The 25,794-nt window shown below is 36.4% G+C and overlaps 1 long non-coding RNA gene across 1 annotated transcript in view; it reads right to left on the bottom strand.

Moving 5' to 3' along the window:
- The window catches only part of LOC138924884 (uncharacterized), a 111,556-nt gene that overhangs the window by 6,075 nt on the left and 79,687 nt on the right, over positions 1 to 25,794 (bottom strand). The gene's annotated exons all lie outside the window — the stretch shown is intronic.

Raw genomic sequence — 25,794 nt, 5'->3', positions numbered from 1 at the left:
AGATGTTAGCTCAGCGACAATATTCCTCACACACATACAAAAGTAATACAGGGCTACGCCCTAGGAGTATGGGCAAACCAGAAATAGCCTCAAGTAGATCATGGCTATTTGCCTTTACTCTATTTGTGTATTAGAAAAAGCTTGTCCCTTGAGAAAAATAATATTCTCTAGATCATCTACAAGTTTTCATATACAATGTTTAGCATTAAATTAAAAAAATAATAGCAGTCATGCCAGGAAATAGAAACAAAAAGCTAAACAACATTAAAAAGAAATTATAGATGTTAGAAACAGCATTATAAATGATATACATATTGAAATTATCAGCTGGAGACTTTAAAATATTTGTAAGTAATAGGGGCTGGCCTGGTGGCACAGGGGTTGGGTTTGCACACTCTGCTTAGGCAGCCCAGAGTTCACAGGTTCAGATCACAGGCACAGACCAATGCACTGTTCATTGGGCTGTGCTGTGGCAGCATCCCACATAAAATGGAGGAAGATTAACAACAGATGTCAGCTCAGGGCCAATGTTCCTGAAAATGGAAAATGTAGATGTTTTAGTCTGCTTGAGTTGCTATAATAAAATACCACAGACAGTGTTTTAAACAACAAAAATTTATTTTCTCACAGTTCTGGATGGTAGAAGTGCAACATCAAGGTGTTGGTAGGTTTCATCTCTTTCACGTCCTCTCTCCTTGATTTGCAGGTCTTATTTCCTTTCTATGTCTTCACATATCTTTTCTGTGTATGTGCGCTCTCTTGGTGTCCCCTTGTGAGTCCAAATTTCCTCTTCTTGTAAAGACACAAGTCAGATTGGTTAAGAGCCCACCCTAATGGCCTTATTTTAACTTAATCACTTCTTTAAAGGACCCATCTCCAGATCTAGTCACATTCTGAGATTATAGGGTTCAGGGCTTCAACATATGACGTTTTGGGGACACAATTCATCTCATAACAATAGATTAACAGAAAATATCCAGGTTGAAGTACAAAGAAACCAAATAGGTAAAACACGAAAAAGGAGAGAGCATAAGAGATACACAGGATATGGTGAAAAGTCTACCACTTTTGTGATTGCAGCCCTAGAGGAAAAGATGAGAGAGACACGGCAGAAGCAATATTTGAGTACATAACAGCCAACACAGTTTCTAAAACTCATAAAAGGTGTTACACTGATATTACGTGAATTTCTAAACTATCCTGGCAAGATAAATTCAAAGAAAAGCACCTCTAGCCATATCACAGGACAATTGCTCAAAACTAAAGACAAACAGAACATTGTTAGAGCAGCCAGACAACACACATACACACACACGTGTGCGCACACACACACACACACACTACCTTCACAGAGATGACGAGAGTAAGAGCTGACTTTTCAACACAAACAGTATAAGCCAGAAAAAAATGGTATATCAAAATGTATACCAACGTTGTTATTAAGTGCTTACTGTTTCTAGCTTCTGAAAAATGTTATAAAAGACTGGTGGTTTTCTAAAATTGACTGCAAATATAATAGATAGATAGATAGATAGATAGTAGATAGAGAGATAGATGATTTATACGAACATAGATACATAGACACATAGATAGTAATATATCACCAAATTGTGGTGTTCCATGGATGAAAGAGTTCTTTAACAGTAGAAATAGCATCCACTACTTTTTCACACTTGCATAAAAGGAAAATCCTATACTCCCACAAAAGATATAGAAAAATTATTTGAAGTAAGTCAACATACACTCAAGAGAAGAACATTTAATAGGTTAAAAATAGGAAGGAATTTTCTTAATCTGATAAACAACATCTTCAAAAACATACAACAAATGCCACGTATAGGGGGTGAAATATTAAGTTTTATCCTGAGAAAGGAAAGGCAGAATGGTGTCTGCTGTAGCCATTTCTATTATAATTCATACTAGAGAGTCTAGCAAGTACAATAAGGCAAGAGAAATAAGTGAAAGGTGTAAGCTACAGAAAGGAGGAAGGAAACCTATCATTTTTCCTGGAACTTGTGATTGGCTATGACCTAGACATACAAAATCATCTACCAATGAACCAGTAGAATAAGTTAATTTAGAAAGTCACTGGTCACAGGGCCAATATACAAAAGCAATTGTATTACTGTAAGTTAGACGTATAGGATTAAAATTTCAAGAAAATTATTCCATTTACACTAATATGTAAATACTTAACAATCAAATAAATAGTAAATAAATATAATGAGATGTGTAAGATTTCTACACGGGAATATATAAAACATTAATGAATGTTCCACTTCTTCTACGGCCAAATAAGGTCTTTCCAGAACAATTACCCTAGAGGTAACAAACATAAATACTGGGGAGAAGATAATCTAAAATCACGTGAGTGCCACAAAAACGAACAGATATTAAATAGATGAGATCAGGAGCAAGAAGAGCATGACGTGGCATGAGTGTCCCATATTTTAATGAATTTTAGCTAAGGGCAGCCTGCAGTCAGCAATGAGCAGAGCAACTAAAACTCCAGCAGGACACTTGCACAACCGAAGGACTGGGTTTCAGTACTCCCTGTGCGTTAAAGCCTTTATAAAATGTTCACATTTACTATTGTCATGTGCTGCAGATAAATCAATCCTCTTATCATCATAAAATGCCATTTTCTTTCCTCTGGCAATATACATTTTATTGAAAACTACCTTGACTTATGTTATTATAGCACCCTTTGGGGAGGTGTGACTGGAAGGGGCCATAGGAGGGTCTCTGGGTTTCTAGAATGTTCTGCTTCATGATCTAGGCACAGGTGTGTTCAGTATACACAAATTCATCAAGGTATACTCTTACGAACATTTACTTTTCTGTATGTATTTTATGCTTCAACAATGTCTCAAAACATTTCTAATTAGACAAATAGTGTTTTAAAAATGCTTAGAGCTGGAGATGGCCGAACCCAAGGAAACAAAGATTTATTGGATCTTGAGAGCTGCAGTTGCCTTAGAGAAGCTGCAGTGCCAGCACCGCTATCTATAAAGTAGAGAAGATCCAGCAGGAAGCAGGGCTGTGGCTAGAACAGAGCCTGGAGCCCTGGTCCCCCTCCCAGGCTCCAGCCGGCAGCGTTGGGATGCTGATGTTCTCACTGCTATCCATAACTGCAAGTTACCCTGACACTGCTGGAGGGCACCCAGGACACTGATTCCTGCTCCTTTTCGGTCTTCCATAAAGTAGGGAACAGAGAACAAAGCTTCTCTCCTTTCTTTGTCCTTGTTCTCGTCCTCTGAGTCAGCTTTGTCCTCAATTATGTCCTCATTCTGTTTTCAAAAGATTTTTCTGTGAAGTCACTTTCCCCCAGGCAGAGGGGACTTGTCTGGTGGGGAAAACACTGAGAATGGAGGAAGGTTTGAGAGATTTTGCTAAGAAAAACCACATTGATCACATAAACGTCTTACTGACAAAGACTAGGGAATAATCCCTAATGAGTTTTCTAAGTCTAGTAATACTTGCCAAATTGTGAGCTAGAGATTGGGCACACAAACCTTGGAACACACCAGATGAAATTTAGAAAAGAGCAGCCTATGAGGCTGAGGGGTCAGTGTGCTGAGAGCGGAAGGCAGGATGGATGAGGTTTAGAAGCGGTACTTCATCCTTGTATATTTAGGTTTCTCAATGGGGTTTAATCATCTTCCCGCAAAGTAAAGGGATGATGATGGATATTTTAGTGCGTTCAGGCTGCTATAACAAAATACCTCAGATGGGATAGTTTATAGGCAACATAAATTGGTTTCTCACAGGTATGGAGGCTGGAAGTCTGAGATCAGGGCATCAGCATGGTTGGTTTTGGTAAGAGCCCTCTTCGCTTGCAGACTGCTGACTTCTCATTATATCTTCACATGTGGAAAGAGGGTGAGAAAGCTCTCTGGGGTCCCTTTTATAAGGGCACTAACCCCATTCATGAGGGCTCCACCTTCATGACTTAAGAACCTCCCATAGGCCCCAGCTCCTGATATCATCATCCTTGGGGATTAGGACTTCAATGTATGAATTTAAGGATGACACAAACATTCATATCACAGCAACAGATATTTTCATGAAAGTCAAACACTTAGCATTCTTTGTGCAATCATTATATTAGCTTGTTAGAATGGGAAAATATCTCACTAAGCATCAAGCAGAACATCATTTGCCCAGTGGGTTGGATTGAATTTTGGCATCAACTGTAACACCAGCTGCTCGCTTTAGAGCCATTGAGGGGCAGCTGTACACATAGCGGAACCTCAGCTCAGCTCACTCTAAAAGCTGCAGCATTTCCGTGGGTGGCTGCTATGGGGACAAGACTGACGAGAAGTACATTCTGGCCGTTAATTTCTGAGAGTGCTTTCCAACCACATTTCCAGAACTGAGGGTGTCAGGCATCGATATAAAACAGATGAAGCCTGAGATAAAAATTCATGAAGCAGGGGTCACAGAAGGTTTGGATGAGAAAATAGAAGTGAGTCCTTGGATCAGGGAGAACAGGTTGGAACAGGTTGGAACAGGTGAGTAGGTGAGAAAACAATGGAAAGCTGTTTTGACTATTCGTACCTCAATTTGTTTGTAAAACTGTAACCAGCAGCTTCATCTCCGAGATTGTATAATGCAGGGAGCAGCGGTGGGTCACAGTGTCCACAGCTGATATTCCGGCATTGGCAGAGTGTGTGCTGCAGCTCATCTCTATAACGTTCTCACCCAGGTGAGGAGTAGAGAGTAAGGATTCTGCTGAGTCCCCACAGCCCCGCTCCCGCTCGCCATCTGTCTTAGCTGCTTCAGTGGCCATAAGAAAATTCCATAGACTGGATGATTAAACAGCAGACATTTATTTTCTCACAGTTCTGGAGACTGGAAAGTCCAAGATTAGGGTTCCATCAGGGTTTGCCTTCTGATAACAGCTCTCTTCCTGGCTTGCGGACGGCCACCTTACCCCTGTGTCCTCACACGGCAGAGAGAGAGCTCTGGGATCTCTTTTTCTTTATAGAAGGACACCACTTCTATCAGATCAGAGCTTCGCCCCATGACCTCATTTAACTTTAATCAGCTCCCTAAAGACTGCATCTCCAATACGGTCACATGGTGGTGTTAGAGCTTCAACATACGAATTTAGGGGGGAGACTATTCAATCCATAGCACCACCTAATCCCTGAGAATCATTTTTCTAAACCAGCGCATATAACACTTGTATAAGCAATTTCTTGCATTGCATCCCTCTCTGCTTGAAAAAGCTAGAGTGGGTGCCTATTCTGCTGCAGGAACACTGACTGGACACTGACTCCAAAGAGAACTTAAATAAAACCAAGATTCTCAGAGTTTATAATCAGAGATTACGATTTGGAATATCTAGGGTGGAGTCTAGATACCTATTTTGGGGTTTTCTTTTTGTTTGTTTTACCGCAAAGTGCATCAGGAGCTTCTGATGGAGGTGGTCCATGGATCACATTTTGAGAAGAGCTTCTTTAAACATGTTGAAAGTCTAAAATCTATCTACATTACAAACACTTTGGTAAGACAATAAGTATAAGAAAGTGAGTTTTCTCTACTAATAGTCTAAGCTAAACATGAGTGGTAGTCTGAAACTAAGTAGATTTGGTTGATTTACCAGATAAGAGCATGAGCTGTGCAAATAAATCACGTGAAATATGTGTACCGTATTGGCCTTCAGCTCCAGTCAAGACTCTGATTCCAAGTGGGTGGAAATTCATAGACAAAGACAAAGGAGTAATCTCTTATTGAATATCCCAGACTCCCTTGCCAGCTAGGTTCTGGTTTGATTTGTCAGTGAGAGGGACTGGCAAGATATTGGAATAGGGAGAAAGGGATAAATATGGCAGTGCTTCTGGGAGTTGTGTGCAAGAGGGTATGTAGGCTCCTGAGCACCTGTTCAGTTACACTGGTACAATTTCAGAGCAGCAGCAACAGCAAGGACATTGACTCCATCAGGGCAAGGGCATGTGAGAGCTAGACTCCAGCTCAGGGCAGGTAACAGCTTCCATCTCTCTGGATAAGCCCTTCCTCTCTTGGGCTCCTCTGGTGGCCTCTCTGTCCCATTCACTCCTCTACCCTTCTGACGTTAAGCAATTCCTTGCATTACACTCCTCTCTGCTTGAAAGACTGAGAACGGTTTCCTATTCCCCTGGGTGCATGCTGACTGTTACTGTTGGTAAATTATTAAACTACTTCAAGCCATTTATCTCAGTAATCTGCTCTATAACTTTAAGAAAAACTAGGGAAATAGAAAGATATACAAGAGAAAAAATATTACTTTCCTTCTTTGTAGAATAGTAATGCCACGCAGTCATCTTTCTGCAGCTTATAAATTACTTCGCAGCAATTGTCTCATTCAATCCTCACATTAATATTGGGTTTAGATTCTTTAAAATCATAATTTGCTTCACAGATGACAGAGAACATAAGTTATTCGCCTAAGGTCAAATATAAAATGGCAGAAATACAACTTGAATTATATCTTTTGATTCCCAAGAACAGAGCCCTTTGTCTTAAAATTCCATCAGGAATTTAAGAAAATCACATTTAAAAATAAATCCCCAGGTCTTATAAATTGTGCTGATCCACAAGAAGAAAATCTATATGCCATCCCAAATGCACATACTTTCTCTACACATATGGTTGTGGTATTTTATTGTTTGGGCATGCTCAAGAGCAAACTCTTTCTCAGATCTTAGTATCTTCTTAACATATACGCATGTACACACGATAGAAAAAAATTAGAAAACTTCCTTTCTAACCATCAAATTCTTATGCTTCCTTGACTCTGGTCACTGATTCTTAATTGTTCATCTCAATGATGTGTTGTCAGGGAAAATGCAAAATTTTAATTATTTGAGATAATGAGAGACAGCATGTGGCTTCCACAGATAGTATCCCAAGCTTGCAGAATTTTTTCACACAAGATCACACTTATACATCATGACAGGTTACACCATTTTCCAAGATGATGCACCATCTGGCCGAGGGAAGAAAACAAGTATGAGCTCCGTTGTTGTTTAAATATGATGCTGTTTTCAAGCTGAGATTCAATAAATATGCACCAGGCCATACAAGAGACTCATAGGTTCTTTTAAATCACAATCTTTATTTAGATTTTTAGTGAGGCCCTGGAAAGAGGTAAAGATCAGCAATTACATTGTCCTGAAATTACTGAACAGTCACTTTATTTTTACAGCATGATAATGATGTCTTGCAACTGAGGACATGAAAACTTAGAGGGAAATTTTATTGGTTTCGGTTTTGGTCAATATAACTTTATTAGATTCTTATACAATATTAAAACTTATAAAAAGGCATATTAAAATGTGCCCTTATGAATTGTTACCACAGGTATCTCTTGTAAATGCTTTTACCAGGTATCAATTGCTTTTGATTAGAACCCTGATTTGTGATGATTTTTATAGCTCCTCTACAAGGAACAAAGTATGATCTGTTTTAGGAAATTTTCTATTAATTAAAGACCACTAGGATAAAGCAAATGACATTCCAGTTAATTGTTTTTGTAAAAGTATTGTTATGTTTTATTCCTTACTAGTTCATTTCTGCTTTCCAATTTCCAAAGCTGAAACCACGTGAAAGTTTGAAAGTCTATTGAGGGAAGAGAAACACAGGGGGATTTGAAAAGCCTTTCCCAACTAAAGATAGATTGTAAGATAGGTCTTGGAGATTAGGCATACTTTAAGCATGAAGACATATGGAAAAAGAAGAACAAAGGAATGTACAAGATAAATAAAATCATCAGACTGAGATATTTGTTTCACTTTTTCTTTAGGATTCCAAAATGCTCCCAGTGTCATAGGCTTCTTGCGGCCTTGAAGCCAATACCTATTGACTTTCCAGAGGCTCATAGAACCTTTCACTTGGCCATACTCCCCTGGCTTTTGGGAGCCCAAGGAAAGTGGTACAGCCCAGTAGTTAATAAGGTGGGCTGAGGGGTCAGATGGCCTGACTAACTGTAATTGACTCTCGCTCTTGCCCATTTTTCGGCTTGTGCAATTTAGTTACCTACTCTACACCTAAAATTTCCTGTTGATTATCTTGGTCGGGGCAATGCTTTATGACTGGAGGAAGCACTCAAAGCAGGAGGCGGCCATATTGCTAAGTACCCAAGCTAATTTGCAAACACTACCACACCAGGAGACTGAGCTCAACAGTCTCTCAATTTTGTTATTTCCTTCAATATGGCAATGATCATGTATTTAGAGCACATGACAGTACCGACATTTAAAGTATTTAAATTTCTTCATTGACCAAATAAATGGGAGATACCCCAGTTCTATGATGTTCACAAACTTGAAAACTGAGTTTTCAAGTGAAAACTGAAAACAACTTGCAAGCTCTCTGTTCTTATCCTCAAACTATACATAGATGTGTCTTTAGACACTCCTTCATGATGGAGCTAGTTAGAGCATAGGTTTCTCTGCCCCTAGTAAGCACTGGTTTTATTTGCATGCAGATTTTCTTTTTATATTACTAACATTAGCTTGGAGCTCAAGTAATGGGACATGCACAATTTAATATTTATGGCTAATTTGTCCGACTTTACTAAATACCAGATGTGCCCTTGGCTTCATTGCAAATGTTATCAGTCTTTATCCTCATTTCATTTCTGAAAAGTATTCTTATGAGTTATCTCTCCTTTACTTGATAATTGAGAAAATGTAAGCACAGCATTCATACTTCAAAGGTCGCTGTGAATATTTAATGAAATAGTCCAGATAATGCTCTTAGCAAACTGGCTGCACATAGTAACTATTCAATAAATTAAAATTAATCAATATGTAATTCAAAATGTTGAGGTGACATTTAAATGAAAAACACGTAAAAGAATAGATTTTCGTGGTAGCTCTGTCTATCTTAGTTTCCTCTATTTCTACTTTCCCAACTCCTGGGCTCAATTCAGGGAACTTAGGACACTGATTGAAGAATGAAAAAGCAGAACAATTGGCAGTTTGGGTGTTTCACCAATCTCACTCGATGGTATAAAGAGGAAAGAGAGTAACAAGCAACATGAAGAGACTACACCTTGACTGAACTTCTAACTTGAAATTTCCAATTCAGGTCAGTAAATAATATTGAGTAACTAGTATATCCCTTAACTTCTGCAATAACAAGATATAGTTCATGTTTAATATTTTTTAAATTTTAGGTTTGCTTAATAATGACATTTCATGATACTTGGTTTATTCACTGTACTTTCAAATACTAGTATCTACTAATCACATAAATTGTTGCTACTAGAAAGATTTTCTTAATAGAATTCAGAGGTTAGATGGATTAGTAATTTTGTCTGAAAAAATTTAGAAAACAAAGGTCAAGAACCTTTAAATTAATTTTGTATTGGGAAGACAGATATTCAATGACATACATCACAGAGAAAATCACAAATTTATTTACCTAGATATAATAAAATCTTAGGACTGCAGAAATTAAAAGGCATACCACAATATTGGAAATACGTTTGCCATAACTCTTAGAAATAGCAGGTTACAAATCAAGCAAACCAAATGCAAAAGTGTTAAAACTTCCATAGACAAATAGGCAAACATCAATAGGAGACTAACAAGTAAGAAAGAATACAAATGCCTGAAACAAACACAAAAGTGATGTTAAAATTCATGAAAAATTAAGGAATACATATTTAGATAAGATATGATTTTCACCTATCAAATGAATGGTTATTTGATAAAATGATTATTCTCAATGAAGGTGAGGGTGTTGTTAATAGACACAGTTATAATCTGTTGATTGGAATGCAAGCTAGTGTTAATTCTAGAAAGAATGGCTATATTAATATAATTACAGCAGATATTGGAGCAAAGAATATCACAAGGGATAAAGAAGGTCATTTCATAATGTTAAATGGTTCTGTTGTCAGGAAGACATAACAATCTTAAACGTTTAAGCAGTTAATAACAAAGCTCCAAAATGTGCGAAGTAAAAACTTTTAGAATTTCAAGGAGAAATAGACAAATCCACAACTGTGGTCAAAGATTTCAACTCTGCTCTCTCAATACTTGATAGAACAAGCATACAGAAAATAAGTAAAGATATGGAATATTTGAACACCATCAATTAACCTGATCTAGTTGACATTTATAGAACCCTCCAACCAAGAACAGCAAAATACACCTTGTTTTCAAATACATGTGAAACATTTTCCAAAATAGAGCATATTCTGAGCCATAAAGCAAGTATCAATAGATTTAAAAGAGTGCAAGGAATATTGTACGCAGGTTTCCTTACCATGATAGAATTGAGACAGAAATCAATAACAGAAGGATCTCTGAAAATTCCTGAAGTTTTGGGTAAACAGGTGTTGTTTTTCTAGATAAAGCATGGGTTAAGGAAAAAATCAGAAGGGACATTAGAAAGTATCCTGAAATGAGTGAAAATAAAAACAAGACATGTCAAAATTTGTGAGATGCCACTAGGTACTACAATAGTACTTAGGGGTACATTTATAGCACTTAAGACCATTATTAACAAAGAAGAGAAGTCTCAAGAGCCTCAGCATTCTCCTTAAGAAAAGAGCAAAGGATGAGCAAATGAAGCACAATTTAAGCAGAGAAAAAGAGAATATTAAAGATCAGAAGGGAACTCAATACAATAGAAAACAGAAAATTCATTAAAAAATCAACAAAACTAAATCTGCTGCTTTGAAGATATCATTAAAGTTAATAAACCACTAATACCACTGATCAAGGATAAAAGAGAGAGGACACAGTTAGCAATATCAAGAATGAGAGAGGTGATATCACTGCAGGTGCTACAAACGTTGAACGAATAACAAAAAATAGTATGAGTAAATTCTACAGTTGGGATGCCATGGACAAATTCTCTGAAAGATACAAACTGCTTAAACTCCCCCATGAGGAAATAGATAATCTGAATAGCCCTCTAAATATCTTTTAAATGATTAAGTTAAAAACCTTCCTAAATAGAATACTCCAGGCCCTAGTGGAATTTTATCACATTTCAAAGAAGCAATAACATCAGTTATAAAAAATCCTTTTTAGAAAACAAAGAAGTGAACATTGCCCAATTCGTTATAAGAGATCAGTATATCCCTAATAACAAAATCTGACAGACACTACAAAAAATAAAGAAAGGAAAATTTCATACTATATCACTCGTGAATAAAGAAGCAAAAGTCCTTAAGAAAATATTACGAAGTATTGACGTCATGGGCTGAATTGTGTTCCCACTGCAGTTCATATGTTGATGTTTTAACACGTGGTACCTCAGAATGTGACTAAAGTTGGAGAGAGGATCTTTAAACAGGTAATTAAGTTACAAAGAGGTCAATAAAGTGGGCTTTAGTCCAATATGACTGGTGTCCTTATAAGGAGAGGAGATCTGGACACAGACACGCACAGAAGAAAGACGACATGAAGATACAGGGAAAAGACAGACACCTACAAGCCAAAGAGAAGCCTGGAACAGATCCTTCACTCACAACCCTCCAAAGAAATCAACTTTGCCGATGCCTTGATCTTGGACTTCCGGCCTCCAGAACTGGGAGAAAATAAATTTCTGTTGTTTAAGCCTCCCAGTCGGTGGTACTTTGTTAAAATCTACTACTACTACTACTAAAATTGGTAAATTATTTAGCAATATAAATAGAATAATACATCATGATGTAGTTGGGTTTATCCCACAAATGAAAGTTTGGTTGGTTGAACGTTTGACAGGCAATCAATGCAAGTCATCATATTAAGAGAATAAATGACAGTAACTGTGTGATCACATACATAGATGAAGAAATATCATTTGAAAAAATTTAACACTCACTTACAATGGAAAAAACCCTTTTAGCAGACTGGAGAAGTACTTAAATCTTATAAAGGGCATCTAACAACAATCTACAGCTAGAAGCACACATGGTATCGACGGAACTGTGTACCTGAAGATAAGGACAAGGGCAAGAATTCCTACACTTACCATTGATAGTCAACATTTAATCTGAGGCCCAGAGCTACTGGATTAAGTTAAGAAAAAAAACCACATAGGAGGAAGAAACAGTTCCCAATTGTTTTTAGAAGCCAGTGTACCTCTAGTATCAAAACTGAACATGAACATCATGAAAAAAGAAAATTATAGATGAATTTCCTTCACACATATAGACTCAAGAATTCTTAACAATGTATTAGCAAATTGGATCCAACAACAAACTAAACTCCTTGAAGGTGTGTCAGTACATACACACACACACACACTCACACACACACACTCATACACACGCCGAGTTGATTCCAGGAACTCAAGTTTAGTTTAGCATAAAAAAAAATCAGTCAAAGTAGTTCAGTCCTTTGAGAAAAAATAAACAATCACCTCAAAAAGGGAGAAAAATTATTTGGCAAAATTCAACACATGCTCATACACAACACAAAATGTATCAGCGAACTAGGAATTGAAGGAAACTTCCATCTGATAAAGGCATCTAAGAAAAACCAACAGCTATCACCATAGTTCATGGAGAAACATTGGATGCTTTCCACATGTGATGGGAGAAAAGTCAAGAATGTTTCCTCTCTCAATTATATTCAATATTATACCAGAAGTCCTAGAAAATGTACTAATGCTGGAAGAATAAGGCATGCATACTAAGAAAAAAGCAGTCTACTCTCAGTCAACATGTACGTAAAAATATGCATAGGGAGTCTTAAAAAAATAGTTTACTAAATGAATTCAGGAAATATGTTGGTGCAAGTTCAATATACAAAAAATCAATTATAGTTTTACATACTAAATATAAGAAAAGAAATTAAACAGCACTATTAGTATTAGCACCAAAAACCATTAAAACTTGGGAATAAATATAATGAAAAATGTCAAAAATCACTGTACTAAAAACTACACAACATTGCTGAAAAAAATTAAAGAGCTAAATAGATGGACAAGTATGCCCTGCTTCTGGGTTGGAAGACTAGGTGATGTGAAGATATCAGTTTCCTTAAATTTCTAAATTTAATTCAAAATCCTAACTTTTTTTAGTAGTAATTGACAGTCTGATAGCTAAATTTATAACTATAAAAGCCTTAAAGTACACAAAGCTCTCTAACAAAAGAACAAATCTTGACAACTTAAACTGTCTCATTTAAAACTTACTATAAATAAAGTCATTAAGAGAGTGATACTGACATAAATACAGATAGGTACAACAACAGAGCAAAATAGAGTGTCCAGAAGCAGCCTCTCATATATACAGACAATTGACTTTCAACACAAGTGGCAAAGCAATTCAATGGGGAAAAAATACATTTTTAACAAATGATGGTAAATCAGTAGATATCTGTTGGGAAAAAAACACGTACTTTGACCCCTACCTCACACCATGTATAAAATTTACTTGAAATGAGAGCATAAGCCAAAAATAAAAGCTAGAAATCTATGAGGCTCCTAGAAGCAAATATAGGAAAATATTTTTGTGACTTTGGGGTAAGTGAAGATTTCTTAAACAGATCACAAAAAGCACTAACATAAAATAATTGATAAACTGGTCTTAGCCAAAATTAAAACTGCTTATCATGAAAAGACACCATTTTGAAAATGAAAAGAGCAAGCCATAGACTTGGAAAAAAATTTGTAATGCATATACACACAAAAAATACTGACAGCATAAGGCATAATTTTCCTCATGTATACAGAACTCCTACCAACTAGTAAGAAACAGATTGGTGTCCCAAAAACAAACATGGCAAACAGACATAAGCTGAATGTTCACAGAAAGGGACATACAAATGGCTATTAACTATAGCACTAGATATGCATTCTCATCAATCAAATGGGAAATGCAAATAAAATACATTGAAATACCACTTTTCTCCTGACAGATTACCAATTTTTTTTAATGTTAATGTGCTGATAGGATATTATGAAAAAGGCACTATCATGAATTATTGGTGGTAGTATAATTTCAAGAAAATTGGCATCTTTATGAAATATCTATCAAAATTTAAGACCCATATGCACTTTGTTCAAGTATGTCAGGGGTTTATAAGTACTTACACACTGTTCATTCTTTTCTTGTCAGGATCGGAACATAGATTTAGGTGTCTGCAATGAGGACTACATTTCCCAACATTCCTGGCACCTAAGCACCGCAAGGTGAAAAAGTTTTATGTAATAAAATACAAATTAAACGCTTATTGTGTGACTACTAGAAAGTCTCTTAAATTCTTAAGTCCCTTAAAAAGTCTGATTCTGCTGGACAGAGCTTCTTTTTGCCTGAAACTTGGATACGAAGGTTGGAGCTACACAGACATTATGAATCTTGAGGTGAACTTGAAGACAGAAGCCATGATCTGAGTGATTGGAGGAGCCAAAAGAGATGAACCTGGGTCCCTAAGGAAAATATTATGGTTGCTTTTCAGTCCTGTATTGCCTTCTCATGGATTCCTTTAATAGGAGAGACTAAACCCTTATGAGTTTAAGCCATATTGTGTCTATTCTTACAGCTGAATGCAATCCCTAACTTATAGACCCAATAATTTTATTTCTAGGATATTATCACGTAAATACATTTCCACATGTGTGCAGTGTGAAACAGTACAAATTACACCTATCTATCTATAAATTATATTACCATTATTAATCATATTTGTTTATAAATAAGCAAAGTTTTTTCAAAATGCTTAAGCATCCACCACGGGAGAACCGTTTAAATAAATAATAGTATATATTCATGTAACACATTCGCAGTTAAAATGAATGATACTGCTTTTTTATGACTAATAGGGAAGAATCTTATTCATTACCTAGTAAAGAAAATGTATAGAGCTATGTGTCTAGGAGGCTACTATTTGTGATTTAGATATTTAAGTAGAAGCATTAATACACATACACACAAGTATACACACAGGTAAATACATATATACCCCCAAGCAACCCACCCTGTACAGATATGGTGGCCAAACACCACATAGCTACATGGACATACACTCACAATCTTTTGCATATGCTGAAAAATTTCTGAAAGGATCCTCAAGATGCCATACTGAGGATGTCATTTTGTCACAATGGTAGAATGAGAGTTTTTGTGGTAAAGCTATTTTTCTTCATCATGAAAATTTCAAAACCAGTTGATTGTGAGGGTTTGAAGAAAGGCAAAAGTCATCAGAAAGCCAAGAAAACATATCACCAATGACTGTTTTCATAAAACTAGTCCCTTTTCAACATTTCTCCTTGATTAAAACAATTGGTGTTCCTGTTCATTGAATTAATACTATCGTTTATCTGTCTCTTGCTTTTTATAGGGTTTATCCAAAATGGCAAATACAGAGCAAATCAATTGAAGAGTAAAACTGAAAACTTGTAAACAATGCAAGATTTCCTGAATCAATGCAAAAGATAATGAAAGCTATTCAGATCAACAGCAATGTCTTCAACAACTGAGGATCTAGCAAGCTTGACTAGATAACCATTGGAGAAGAGAGTGAACATGGACATATGATTATCACTGCTTAAAAGTGAAACCATTTAAATACCTATTAGTAAAATCTATGCGTGTGATATTTTATCTTGGAGAGTAAGATGTAAAGTAAAAGATGTCCTGTTATGCTTGCATACCATTTTGAAGTGAAAATTACCCCAAAAGGAAAAAAAAAACCACATAATTCATTTAAAGAACTAATGCACTATTATGGCTATAATTACAATTTTTGGCTAAATACAAAATATAACTTGTGTATAGTTCTCAAACCAAGTCAAAATCAGCCTTTCCCTTGTATATTATAGGATTGCCAAATTAAAGACAGGACACTTGGTTAAATTTGATTTTTATATAAACAATGAAAAAGTTTTATTATCGTATGTCCCATACATATGTCTTATGCAATGTTTATATGGAACGTACTGATGCTAAAAATATTATTTGTTGCTTATTTACATTCAACTTTAGCTGGATGTCCTGTATATTTATATTTGTTAAATCTGGCAGCCTCAATATGATAATATCCATTTTAAATGGATTTTGTTTGCATCATTTTTGTAGTGCCAATTATCTCAGGAAAATGAGAACTTTCTAAATTGTATTTAAAGGCTGGAAGGAAATATTGTCAGCATTTTCTTTTTTTTTTAGCTTTCCTGTACTGTCCAAAGATTCTACAAGGAATAAGTACTACACTTAAATTTAGAAAAATGGTGCTTGAAAGCAAAATAACAAAACAACATGCTAGACAGCCAAAAATGGCTCAAGTCTAAAGAGAATTAGTCCAATTACAAACATGTCTAAAAAGAAAGAAAAAAAAGCTGAGGGTTGGGAGATGGCACAACAAGCAAATATATTTTTTCGTTCATCTTATTGCATTTTTGTTATGGTTTCAGGGAGTGTTCAGTTTGGACTCTCTATAAGCTAGAAAATGTGTCTGTGCTTTCACACCTTGGTAAAGTGAGAAATGGAACCGAACAGATTGATGAAGCGTGACATTGTTTGAGTCTAAACATTGAATAAAGAGCAAAATTTGTACAGACCAGCGTATTTTTAAATATACATAATAAAAACATATGAAGGAAAATAAAGTCAAATAAAGAGCAGATATTTATTGGCATTTTCAGTTATTAAGTCGGGCTTGCAAATTTGTTTTAACGTTTACCATTTTGAAATGACCCGTGCCTTCCTTGAGTGCCTACAATGGTATTTAAAACAGAAAAGATTATCAATCAATCAATTCATCAATTAATCATTGATGAATTAATTAATTAATTTTAAAAATTGCATAAAAATGGAGTGTGTGGCTTCTCCAGGACTTTAATACCAGTGCCAGTCAATAGCTGCCTTACATTTTATACGAGTTATGAGATCTCAGCTCAGCACAATTACTAACAGAGTGCAGCATATTTTCACATAAGCAAATTGCTAAGACACACACCATTAGGGATGCTTCTTTCTTATATTTCCCAGAAGGAACTGAATATTGAACAACAGTGCATCAATTGCACTCATGTTAACGTAAGACATATCTTTGGAAACTTTTCAAGCTGTCCATGTCACAATGTCAGGCAGTCTACTTGAAGCCTATCTTTAAGTCATTCTCCTGACAGTCTCTCTCATGTCAGGCAATGGATAGATCCACTAAGTTATTCATTTTGCAGTAAGAGAGGTGTCACACCAAGAATCATATAGACAAATAGGTTCACTTTTGTCAATCTACTTGGTTTGCATTTTCCCTGTTGGGGTAATTTTATTCCATTATCATCATCACTAATTGGGTTGATGCCCATGGCTGGTATAACACAGCTGGTACTAAAGAGATTTGCAGAATTGAAGTGGAAAATACTGTACTGGATGATGTGAGTGCAAACTCAAGAATAATGTTTTTTGTGAAATCATATTTCTTTACCAACTTTCCAGAATTGAATTCATCTTGTGCTCTCTCCCATTAAAGTTGATTCGGGTAATTTGAACTACAGGAGACATTTTCTTGATTATATTTTAGTGAGCAACCATTATGTAGGAAACCAGCTAGAAGAAAATGAAAATGTATCTTCTCGCATCATAATTAGCAATTTTACCATTTAGGTAGTGATTACTTGAATGTAAAATGAGAAATGTTTCATGTGGATCTTTAAGGTTTTTCTTCAATCCTTTGTATATTGAATTTGGTTTTTGCTTTTAAAATGTCATAGAGGAGGAATGATCTGCAAATGGGTTCCAAGAGTATTCTTTTTCTCTTTTTTACTGAATATTTCATATCGCCCCTTAAAAACATAACATTTCATGGACAGCGTTTTGAATGGATTCATTGTTTAGACCAGTGGTGATAGTTCTCCAGATGCCGTCAACCTCTTTAAACTCTCATCTAAAGAAAGAAATCCACAAAATTATCAACAACCTCAGCTTTCTCACCTGGTTTTTGTCTCAGACTTTCTATCCCAAGCTGCATTGCCGATAAAGGTTTCTTCCTTGGGGGTTCAAGCTATGCCAGGCTATTGGCTAGAAGTAGTCAGTGCTGTAATGTCTCATGACTTGGAATAAGTCCAGAGTGTGTCCTGCCACAAGGATGTCTCTGATTTGGTCCAAAATGGAAACTATGCCAAGACATTGCTAGATTATGTCAATACATAGAAGAGGTAATTACAAGAATAGGTGATTATGAAGGATGCAATCAACAACCATTCTTGCTTCTAAGTATGTATATTGAATCCGTGAAATATCTGCAAAAGTTTGTCTTTATAGAATGCTGAAAGTAACGCCCCAAGGTGGACCTGTTGATACAGAGAGAGGGAGCATGTGGAGAGGTGATGTTTGAACTTATACCCTTCATAGCCTTTACATGGATTACATTTTTCTTGCCAACCAGAATTTGTATGCAAATTTCATGTTTATTTTTGACTGTTCCTACAGTCTGTGATCAAGTCAGATATCATATGAGCTCTATTTGTCTTCCTATGTGCACTGAACTAGCTTTGTGGTGAGATTTATCACCTTTTTGCTTGGGAATTAATGATGTGTGAAGGACTTAATAGCCAAACAGTATCCGATCCTCTCGAGGGTACTAGGTTGAAATAAAAGCTGTTTTATTTTGGAAATCTGCTGTATCATGCGAAATGGCTGTGCCTAGAGTGTTGTTTCTGTGACTTTAATCTGTCACATAAATTAGTTTTTCAGACACGTTGAGTTAGCACAAAAATAGAGCCATCTCATCATGAAGGAGAGTTGACTTTTAGATGACCCTGGGACGCGAAGAAGTACCAATTGAATCCTTGGACAGCAGCTCTGAGAGAGTCACAATCAGATTAATATTTAACGATTCAGTGAAAAGGACACAAAAAGGTGCAAAATAGAAAAAGTGATGGTGAAGACGTGATATTTCTGCAAGGTAATGTGACACATTTTCATAAAGTAGAAATGTGTCATCAGGTGGATAATAAACAAGTCTTCCCACTTCTTTCGGTTTCAAAACGACGTCTGTTAAAATCAACTGCTCAATCCTTCCTAATTTCCTACTGAAAGCAAAAAATCAAGACCTTACAACACTCAGAACTAGGATTAAAAGTTAATGGGTTTGCAAAATCTGCAGGAAATTTACAGTAAGCACAAAACCTATGGTCTGGCAAATGGCACTAAATTGAGTCATGCAGTGGATGACGCCTGTGTAATAGATAAGCTTCCAGACAAGGAGTAGAAGGTTCATCTAGAAAAGGGGAAAGAATTTTGTGCCGTGCCCTCAGATTTAGATTGGACCTCCTCGGCTGTTCAGGTTTTTCTCTTCGTGGGACATTGTCGGTGTCACAATCCAATGTACACATCAGGATAGATGCGGAGAGGGCTGATAGCCACTCTGAGTTTATTATGACCAGCGTTTCAATATATACATAGCTTACGTCTGTTAAACATACACAGGTGTTCTGGATGAAGTAATTAGCGAATGCCAAGAATTCTTAGTGATTTCTCAAGGAGCCCTCCCTCAGCCTCTGTTTTGATATTATCATGTTTTTGCTGTGCTCGTATATTTTTATCTCGGAGCAGGCAAGGCCTCCTAGGCAACGGCTCCTCATGCTCCCGATATCGATATCGTTTCTCCATCTGTGCCCCCGGGCGACCGATGCCTGGCTTAGGTTGCCTCCCCCTGGAGGTCTTACCCGTCATTGGCTAACCGTCCTTCTCACCTCCGGGTCACAGTTTGTTGGCAAGCCTTTTCCAGTGATTATTAACCCTTCCTGCGTCAGGGGCGGCTACAGACACGAAGCTGATCCAACTTTTATTTCATAGCCACCATCCTCAAGGAGGTCCTCACTGATGCCTTTTTATCCTACTACATATTTCTAGCTATTTATTCTCCCACTATCTCATAAAACCACTCCTACCATTCCCTTCTATTCTCAATCCCCAATATCCCCTCACCTCCACATTCTCAGATGACATTTCTTATTCCACAGAAGAAATAGAAACAGTGAGAAAAAAACTTCCACATGTGTCTGACACAAAATTGACTGATCTACTCATATGTGGGTCCATTTGCTCTTTTGTCCTTTGTGTTGCAATGGAGGAACGGCTCGTCATTGTATGCTGGGTTGCAGACTCTCTCAAGGACCTCCTTTTGCAGTCAATCCTCCTCTCTCCTTCATTGTCAGATTTCTCTCTTCTGCATGCATCTTTCTCATCCACATAAAAAATCCTAGAATAATTTCCTTTTTATTTTTTTTTATTTTTATTTTTTTTAAGATTTTATTTTTCCTTTTTCTCCCCAAAGCCCCCTGGTACATAGTTGTATATTCTTCGTTGTGGGTCCTTCTAGTTGTGGCATGTGGGACGCTGCCTCAGCGTGGTTTGATGAGCAGTGCCATGTCCACGCCCAGGACTCGAACCAACGAAACACTGGGCTGCCTGCAGCGGAGAGCACGAACTTAACCACTCGGCCACAGGGCCAGCCCCAATAATTTCCTTTTTAAATACACACATGCATGTACGCATACACAACTTCCTTTGAGCTCTCGTTTCATCTCTAACCACCATCACATTTCTATGCTCTTAAAGAATAAATCTTTGAGTATAGCTGTTTATAACCTCTGTCTCCATATGTCTCCTTTCATTCTCTCTTGATTGCACTCCAATTAGCCTTTATTGCTTACCACTCCAATCATGCTAATTTTGTTAAGGTCACCAATAGTTTTATAATGCTGGAGCCAATGATGAATCTTTATCACTTACATTATTTGAGTCTTAATTGTTATGCACATGATGAAAAACTCACAAAATATGTTAAAATTTACAAAGTGCAAATACATAAAATTTGACAGAACTAAAAGGAGAAACAGGCAAATTCATAGCTATACTGGGAGATTTTACCACTCCTCTCTCAGTAACTGGGAATTCAAGTGAAAAAGGAAGAGCAAAAATGGTATATAAAATTTGCACATCTCCATTCATAAATGTGTCCCAATGGAAATTGTATAGTGCAGATATACATTATTTTTAAGTATGCAAGGAACATTTACCAAAATCATCTATAAGAAGTGCCATAAAGCAAATCTTAATCGATTTGAAAGAATTATAACAATTCAGAGTATGTTTTCATACCACAGAAAAAATAAGAAATCAGTAACAAACAGATATTTGAAGACTATCAAATGTTTCGATGATAATAAACATATATCTAGACAACCCTGGATTGCAAGAAGTAATTAAATGGAAGTTAGAAAATACTTATAAATAATTATGAAAAAATATGTATCAAATATATAGGATACAACTAAACAATGCTTAAAGGAAAATGCTTCAGGTGCATAATTCAAGGAAAATAAGGCCACAGAATCAATGATCTAGGTATCTATCTCAAGAAATTAGAAAAAGAAAAGGAAATTAACCAAAAGAATGTAGACAGAGGGACGTAATAATGATAAGAGGAGAAACCAGTGAAGTAGAAAATAAAAACAATGGAGAAAAAAACAAATTCAAAATATTGTATTTTAAAAACGTTAATAAGTTTCATAAGTCTCTAGCAAAGCTAATTTAGAGAAAGAAGAGAGAGAAGAGAAAATAGAAGAGAAAAGGAGAGGAGAGAGGGGGGAGGGGAGAAGAAAAGAGAGAGAGAAGCAAGGGGAGAGAGAGCGAGAAAATGGCTCAAATTACAGTATTGGAAATAAAAAAGAAGATATGTCTACCTACATATGGGTATATGTGATATAAAACATTTGAGTGTAATACGAACAACTGTATGTCAATACATTTCATCACTTATTTATTTATTTATTTATTTTGAGGAAGATTAGCCCTGAGTTAACATTTCCCACAAATCCTCCTCTTTTTGCTGAGGAAGACAGGCCCTGAGCTAACATCCATGCCCATCTTCCTCTACTTTATTTGAGGGATGCCTGCCACAGCGTGGCTTGACAAACAGCGTGTGAGTCCGCACCCGGGAATTGAACCAGCGTACCCTGAGCCACCGAACTTAACCGCTGTGCCACTGGACAGGCCCTGATACATTTCATAATTTAGATAAAATGCTTAAATTCTCAGAAAAAAATACAGACCTAAAATAAATAAAAATATGAATAAATCTTTGTATATAACAAAACTTGGTTCTGAAACTCAAATCATCCCATACGAACTGAGTAAATTGAATCCAGCAGTGTATAAAAAGAATACCCCGTTATGACAAAATAGAGTGTATTCATAAAATGCAAAGCCATCTTACCATTTTAAAATCTAATGTTATTCTTCACATTAACCTAATAGAAGAGAAAAGCCTTGCAATCATCTGAAATTTCAAGGTACAGAAAAGGTACTTATATTCACCATCGGAAAAGCTCTCAATACACTAGGAATAAAATCATACTTAATAAATGTGAAGCATTTAAAGCTTTGCCATGAGACTGAAAATGTAACATTATTACTACTTATATTTGACATTATACCAAAGGTCTTTGCAGTGGTATAAGACCAGAAAAAGAAACTAGATTTATGATGATTGGAAAGGAAGAAATAATTTGAAGACTAGTAATTGAGTACCTAGAAAGTCCAAAGAATAATCTAATAAAATTCACATGTGAATTTAGCAAAGCCACTGGATCTAATATTGATACGGGAAAATCAGTTGTATTCCTTTATACCAGCAATAAATAAGCAATAAAATGTTCAAAAAATTATCCTTTAAGTACTATCAAAAAGAAACATCAAATATCTAGCAGTACGTCTAATGAAAGGCAAAGTGAACATGAAGATACGTTGTTAGAAATTACTCAAATTAAGACACACACATAGAGACACATAAACAAAATGCTGAAAAAAAAGAAGAAAAGAACATCTAAAGACTGTAGAACAACGATAGATACGTGTAATTGGTGTCCTAGAAGCAGAAAGAGAGAGAATAAGGCAGTAAAAATAAGACAATTAGCAGTGAAGACAACTGATCCGTGAGAGAAGGGAAACAGATGAGGTGAGCCCTATTACTGGCCTAGTTTACTGCCTGCTGGAGGAGTTCAAGACCACAGGACAGAGTGGGCAATCTCACTGAGCTGGAGTCCAAGGAAATTGAGGTGGCTACACTTGACAGGGAAAAACGCTGGAGAGTAGGGAGCTGCGCAGAAAAGGCCTAGGATTCTGCAGAAGGATGCCCTGGAGCCTGACTATTGATCTGCACATGCGCGTGATGGAGCTGATCAAAGCTGGAAAAAGAAAGACCAGACAGATCGAGGATTTCTCCCCTGACTTTCTTACTGCTCCTGCAGGCCCTCTGCTCTCAAACTCCTCAACCCAGTGAGACTGCTGCTTTCTGCCTGAGTTCTATTCTGCTTACTCCCCAGTGGGCTGGGGAGCACCCTTAGGGAAAAAGAGCATTTAAGTGTGGATCTCACCCCCTGGATTTCCCTTCTTTCAAGGTTTGCAATTCCTCTGGTTTCTTCCTTCCCTTGGTCACTCTCCAGTACCTTCAAATAAGTTACTTTTTATATTTGTTTAAAGTTTATCATTTTTGTCAGTAGAAGGGTTAGTTTGACACGAGTTACTCTGACATTATGGAGTCTCTAAGCCGCTGCACTGTAAATGCTTACAACACTGATTGAATATGTTTTCTGCCATTAGACTGTCATTGCCAAGTTATTTACTGTCAAGTTATTCAATAAGGTTGGCACCCAGTGGCACCTCCATTGTTGTCATTCATTTGTTTTTAGGTGGCTTTAAGTAAACAACTAGGACAAGACAAGAACTGCCTCTAATTTAAAAGCATTTAGCCAACACCAGAGGCACTGTTGAGGCTCCTAGAGTTTTCCGACTGTGTAAATACTGAACAGAAATTCGACTACATTCGTTGTTGGCAAAAGGTAAAGTTTTTATGTTCTCAGGGAAACTGTTGAGAAAATTTCCTAACAAGTCAATACTTCCAACAAGTGTGCTTCCTCTGCTCTGGAAAGTTCCTAACTAGAAAATAAAAGACAACTCTCTATACTGTCCTTTTCCTTTCCCACAAAAATACCCTGATTAATCTCAGTACTTTGGCATGTGTACAAAAATAATGAACAAAACTTGGTGAGAAATTCACTTATTTACTTTGTATGCATTTAGCACCTGATTTGTACCAGGAACCATGGTAAAACTTACAAGGTATTGGTATCTAGATTCTCTTAATTAAGAATGTCATTTTAGATATGAAGGATTTCATTATTGGTAACTGGCTGTACAGCTATTGTGAACTTTTGTATTAAATCAGAAAAAAAGAACCCTTCCATATTTGCAAAAATTCCTCACGCGGTCTACAAATACAAACTTGTTGAGACTTGTTGTAAAAGGCTAGATTTTTCATTTAAAGTTAGGCATAATCACATAATAAGAAAATGGAGGCCGGCTTGTGCATAAAGACTGAAAGCTTGGATGAGTTATGCACCTTTCCCAAATGTCCAACTTCCTCACACCAGCTTGCGTTGTATAGGAATTTAGCTCAGCAACAAAACTGAGACATAATGTAGACTCTTGGAATCTACTCTACATTGTATGCTGGTGTAAAAGGCAAATAATGCCAGGGGAGAGAGGTATAATGAAAATGATGAAGGAAAGTAATGTCCTCAGAACATTCTCTTAGCTTCTTAGGTCCTATTAAGAGAAACATTTCCTCTCCAGCACATTTTGTAATTGCTCACTTGGAAGACTGACATTTTCTTCTAACCATAGCTTTAATGGCATTAAAAAAAAAGACAATTAGGCTAATTCAGGGAAGATAGCCGACAGAGATAAAGGAGATATGCAAATTACTAATAGAGATTTAAAACATATGGAAGGTCACTAAATCATCTAATGTTTTCATGCTAATATTATAAATATTTCTAGTTGGATTGAAACAGTAAATGATACCAAATAAAAACTGCTTAAGTACGAGTCTACTCATTCTAAAACAGACAAGACAAACAACTCTGTTGTCTTTGTTAAGCTCCTGTTAGGGAATGTCTTCTTGAGTGTTATTAATAAGTTTCTAGAACATTCACTAGCCTACTTACTTAGGATTCTGGTAGACAGAATGGTTGAGCCAATTAAGCAATACCCTCACCAAATTGGGATTTTACCCGGCAGGTCTTTACAGAGGCTCACTTGTGTCTGAGGTGTTGGCCACTTACAGCAGTATGTGGCCTCAGTCAATCAAAGGTCATGAATAAAAATGCAAATGTGTGATGGCATTTTCATGGCAGATCACACAAAAAGTATTGAAAACATTTCCTGTCTGAAACTTTAAACTATTTATGATTTAATTATATTTCAGTTCACAAAAATACAAAAGAAAGAAATTTTTTAAAAAATCCCAAAAGCATATTCTATCATAAAAGAGATCTCACTAGTAGAAACACGTTTATTCATTCTTCGAAAATGCATTTCTTGAGTCCTAGTGTGCCATGCTTTGTGCCATCTGCTCAGAACAACAGTGTGAACCAAACATAATCCATGTTCTGAGTGTATAATTTACATTCCAATTGCTATATTCGTCTGGACTTCAAACTCCCAACATAGCACACACCATACCCTGAAGATGTGCTCGACATGAGAACTGAAAAACAAGATCGACACTAGCATTAAAACTTCTTTTAGAGATAATTTGGGTCATTTTAAGATGAACTTTTAACTTATTCTTTCATTAATTAAACCAATATTTGTTTGGCACATACAAAATATTGAATATAAAAATGAGTAGCTCACAGACCCGCTGCAAGTTCTCACAGGCTAAGGCGGAGGCAGATGTGCGAAGTTTTGGCATATCTATGGCAATTTGACAAGGATTGACAGTGGGATGAAAGCAGTGAGAATAAAGAAGCTATGTTTTGTGGAAGAAAACCTCAGCAAAGTTTTCGCAA

This window comes from Equus caballus, chromosome 6 (assembly GCF_041296265.1).
Source record: "Equus caballus isolate H_3958 breed thoroughbred chromosome 6, TB-T2T, whole genome shotgun sequence".
Lineage (NCBI taxonomy): Eukaryota > Metazoa > Chordata > Mammalia > Perissodactyla > Equidae > Equus > Equus caballus.
This window is presented reverse-complemented; position numbering and strand designations above follow the sequence as displayed.